The sequence below is a fragment of the Onychomys torridus genome, chromosome 6 (assembly GCF_903995425.1).
Source record: "Onychomys torridus chromosome 6, mOncTor1.1, whole genome shotgun sequence".
Lineage (NCBI taxonomy): Eukaryota > Metazoa > Chordata > Mammalia > Rodentia > Cricetidae > Onychomys > Onychomys torridus.
The window spans coordinates 52,743,089-52,748,491 of record NC_050448.1 but is presented as its reverse complement, the minus strand read 5'-3'; positions in this window follow the sequence as shown (position 1 = coordinate 52,748,491).

Here is a 5,403-nt window from a genome sequence, read left to right as displayed (position 1 = left end):
ATAAAAGTCGTGGTCTCCAAATACAAGACAACACTTGGAAAATGGTTGATTGGTGAAATGTCATAATTTTGAAAATTTCCTAACATTGTTCTGATTAAAATTATGCCTATAAAATAACTGAAGATGGATGTAAATCTTTTTGTTTTGATGTTTTTCTAAAGCACTGAGATTATATAAAACATAAACAAATCCTAAATTGTTCAAAAACTCTTAGAGTTTTTTTCCATATCAAATTTATGTGGGCTGATAGTTCAGTTGGTAAAGTACTTGCTTTACAAGCATGAGTACCTAAGTTCAATCCAGAACCCAGGTTAAAAAAAAAGAGGACAAAACCAGCCAAATGTCATGGTGGGCTTGTATTGTAGCATTGGGGAGGTAGAGGTAGGCTTTTCCCTGAGACTCACTGGGAAGTCATATTAACCTACTCATGGAGCACTAAGCCACTGAGAAACCTGTCTCAACAACAACAGAAAAGGTAGATAGTGTCTGTAAAATGTCTCACTAGGTGCTCCTCTGTCTTCACATGTATGTGCCAAATGCACACATACTCAGAAACGTACACCCTCCCCCCCCACACATACATACAAAATTATATGTAGGATACCTAATGCAAAGACTGACCTCTCAGATTCCCATTCATGATAGTTTTATCTAGACCTTGGAGGGGTAAAATCAGAAAGAGTACACATGGTAGATCCCTCTCCAGTGTGTGATATAGAGACATAGGGTCTGTGATAGTATAGGAGGTTTTTGTATTTTACTAATCTTGTTATTCCACATATCTGTCCTTTTAATAGCATATGAAATTTATTATCACTTTTCCTACTGATTTATTTCATAGCTATATGTGGAAGTGAGAAATGCTGAGAACTTTAAAAAACCTCCTTAGTTTTTCAGATAAGAATGGCAACCAAATTAATGTGACTAGAGAGGATGAGCTCCCACAATTTTTGAATATCTAGCTAAGGTAGCATGAGAACCAAGACTGCCCTCCATAAAGAGACCTTCTCCTTCCTTTTCTCCACCTTTTGACCCCTTATCCTCCCCATATAGTCCTATTTCTATTTTTAATCATATGTATGTATTTATACATAGTATTTAGGTTCTGCATATGAGTGAAAACATGTGATATTCACCATTCTGAATTTGGCTTATCATACTTAACATGATATTCTCCAGTTCTACCCATTTTACTGAAAGTGACATAATTTCATTCTTCTCAAAGGCTGTTTAAATTTTCAGTGTGTACATAAATCACATTGTCTTTATTCATTTGTTCATCTATTGAGGAACATTTAGATGGATTCCATTCCTTTGCAGTGATGTGATAAACAAGGATGTACAAGTGTATCTGTGGTATACTCACCTAGATTTATTTTTTTTAGAAGATTAAAAAGTGGAATTAGTTGTCTAAGTGTGTGTGTGTGTACACCAACAGAGAACAGAAAAGGGAGTTGTAGTCCCTGGAGGTAGAATTACATGTGATTGTAGCTCTCTGATATTGTTGCTAGAAACTGAACTCAGGTCATCTAGAACAGCAGCAAGTGCTTGTAAACACTGAACCATCTTTCCAGTCTTGTGACTTGGATTCTTAAAGGAGGGGAAAAGAAATGCACACACACACACACACACACACACACACACACACACACACACAGAGAGAGAGAGAGAGAGAGAGAGAGAGAGAGAGAGAGAGAGAGAATCAGAATAGGAAGAAAGGTGACCAGTGAGATAGTGAACACAAGCAGACACACAAGTATGAAAACACCATAAAAACCATCATTTTGTCTAATTGTGGAAGGTTTTGAGAAGCTTGGTTCCTGCTATCATTTGCTTGACTGTTGCTGTGATAAAACACTGTGCTACAGGATAGGGCACATCATTGAGGGAAACCAAGGCAGTAGCCTGGCGGCAGGGACAAAAGGAGAAACCATGAAGGACCACTGCTTACTGGCTTGCTCATCTAGCTTCCTTTTAAATGCAAGGCCTACCTGCCTAGGGATGGCACAGCCCACAGCTGGCCTGCAGGGATGGCACAGCCCACAGTGGGCCGGGCCCTAGTATATTCATTGAAGAAACTGTCTCACAAACATGGCCACAGCACAACCTAATTGAGGCAATTCTTCATCTGAGATTCCTTCTTCCCAGGTTTGTCAAATTAACAATGAAGCTGACCAGGTTGGTCCAGTACTCTGAAATCTATTATTGGAGGAAATAAAATATTGCTACATATCAATAAAGCTTCACATGTTTCACAGGTTTTACCATTTTTATGCGAATGATGGAAAATATCTTTTCATTAGTTTGTCATAGCAATTTCTTTATAGCGAGCTTAATGATAATAGCTACCCACATTGAACCCTAATTATGTGTCAGGCATTGAAATAGGTAATCTACGTACATTATGCTAAATGTGCTCAGAATCTTAGGAAACAGCATTGCTTTGCTTCCCAGTGGAACCTATGACTCAAAGAAGTTCTAGAAAATAGTCAATGGCATAAAACTTATAATACAATAGATAAATTTGGTCTCATAACTCTCGTATCTAGAAGACTAAGCCTTTGAAGAAGGAGAAAAGTGTTTTTCCTCTGACCTACATAGTTTTAACTTTGGACTTTCTGTATATTAAGTAGAACAATAACAGAAAATAAGCATGCATGTTCACATATACTTCATGCACATATAGAAAACCTCATGGAGAAATGAATTCATTTCAAATATATGATTTGAATGACAACTTATACGCGGCATCTTTGACAAAGAACAGTAAAGTTTGGGAAAATTGAAAAATAAGAAAAGTCTTGAGTCTGTAAGAGCCGACATGTTGTAGGAAGGCAGGCATATAGTCCACAAAGGCTAATTGCTAAAGTGTGACATGCAGATATCCGTAATGCATTCTCCAGTGTGGATGTGCTGAAAGCAGTCTTCTGTGATCAACATTTGTCCTTCCTGATAGCAAGAGGATGAGGTTCCTTCTGTAAATGTATTTTTTGTCTTTAAAGTAAGTGGAGGGGAAGCAGAGAGATTCTCTTGTGTCTGTTCTGAATTGCCTTGAGCTAAAAATACCCCTCCCAACAGTGTGGCATATTTTGATGCTCAGCATAAGGAACTGAGCTCAGATCCCAGAACCCACATAAAAAGTGTAGGGTGTGGCTGTGCAGTAACCCTAGCACTCTGGGGATGGATGCAGGAAAATCACGGAGGCTTGATGGCCACCAGCCTAGCTCCAGGACCAGTGAGCAATCATGTCTGAAGCAAACGAATTGAAGAGTGGTAGAGCAGGATACCTGAGATCCTCCTTTCAACCCCTATGCACGCACGGGCATGGGCACATACCTGTGAACATATGTCACACAAATACACACACAAAACTCATGCCCATGCATACACACATCACATGCATAAATATCCTAATTAAAAAATAAACACACTTTGCCATTTCAGGAAGAATAGCAGAGTGCTCGAGAGGTCCCCAGAAATCCACAATAAGACATCCTCTGTAGTCTGCTGGCAATGGTCGAGAGAAAGCCTGATCTGACCTAGTCTGGTGATCAGATGGCCAAACACCCTAACAGTCATGCTGAAACTCTCATCCAATAACTGATGGAAGTGGATGCAGAGATCCTCAGCCAGGCCCCAGGTGGAGCTCCAGGTGTCCAACTGTTGAGAAAGAGGAGGGACTGCAAGAGCATGAATTGTTGAATCCAAGATTGCAAAAAGCACAGGGACAAATAGCCAAACAAATGGAAGCACATGAATTATGAACCAAAGGCTGTGGAGCCCCCAGCTGGATCAGGCCCTCTGGACAAGTGCGACAATTGAATAGCTTGATCTGTTTGGTAGGCTCCCAGGCTGTGGGACTTGGACCTGTTCTTAGTGCATGAGCTGGCTGTTTGGAACCTTAGGCTTACACAGGGACACTTTGCTCAGCCTGGAAGGAGGTGACAGGACCTGCCTGTACTGAATCCACCAGGTTTAAATGAATCCCCAGGGGTGCCTTGATCCTGGAGGACATGGGAATGGAGGGGAGGGGATGGGGTGAAGGTGGGTGTGGGAGGGGGGAGGACAGGGGAACCCATGGCTGATGTATAAAATTTAAAACACATAATAATAAAGAAAAAATTTTTAAATAAATAAATAAATAAATAAATAAATAAATAAATAAATACACTTTGCCATTTCAGGAAGAATATGGGCTCAGTTAAGAATATTTTTTTTTCAATGAAGATATGGTTTGGTTTCTATTTCCTCTGTATTATTGGGATCCCAAACTTCTTCCAGGCTCTACACTTTAGACTGATCTATGGCTTCAGCCACTAATTTCACAAATATTGATGAAGCTTCTGCAAGGCTCTAGGTGCTGTTCTGGGCTCTGGGATATACCCATGTACAAAGCTAACACAGTCTCTAGCCTCAGAGAGCTGGGGAGTTGTTACTGATTGCTAGCAGACAATAAACAAGGGGCAAATGCAATAAGAAGCTGACTTCAGATAGCAAGATGAATGGCCTTAATGAAAACAGTGATTAGGGAACAAGAGAAACTTTAATAATTGAGATGCTGTAATTAGGTGAAGATAATTTTAAGTTCAAGAACATGCTTTTTAAAAACAAAGTACATTCGCTTTTCTTCAATAAAATTTGCTAAATGTTTGCCTCTAATTCTCTACTATTGAGCCTAAACTATATTATATGGAACTTTGATTATTCTCTTGCTTAATTTCATTGTCTTTACTGGTGTGTTATTTGGTTAAAAAGAGAGACTTTTAGCTGCTAGGGAAGAGAGACAAGCTTTCTGGGATGGGTTCAAGCTACATATTCCCTCTTTGACAGAGTTAGAAGCATTGTAGGCAATTCACTTCCCAGATTAGCTCTCGAGTGACCTTTCTTTTTATTTTACTTAAATTTTTAAAATATTCTACCTCCCATCTGCAGTTCCTCCTCCCTCCCATTCTCCTGCCCCTCATCTTCCCTCCACCCCACCCATTATCCACTCCTCAGAGGGAGAAAGGCCTCTCTTGAATTGTCAATAACATCTGACATACCAGGTTGAGGGAGGGCCTAGCTCCTCCCTCCTGTGTCAAGAACTAGGCCCTTTGAATGCGGAAGACAGTTTCAAGGCTTGATCTGTTTTTGGAGTCCCTGGCAGTGGGACCAAGATGTATACCAGTTGCATGAACTTGCTTTTTGGAGCCCATTCCTTATGGTGGAATACATTGCTCAGCCTTGATGCAACCATCCCTTTCAATTGTAGTGAACACAGTAGTTAAAGTATCCCTACACCATGAAGATTAAAATATCTGAAATATTTTAAAAATGTATAACTTTTCATTAAATAAAATGAATAGAAAATACTTTTCATTGTCAAGAAGCTTTTGAAAACTTTGTGGTTTGGAAAACCATATG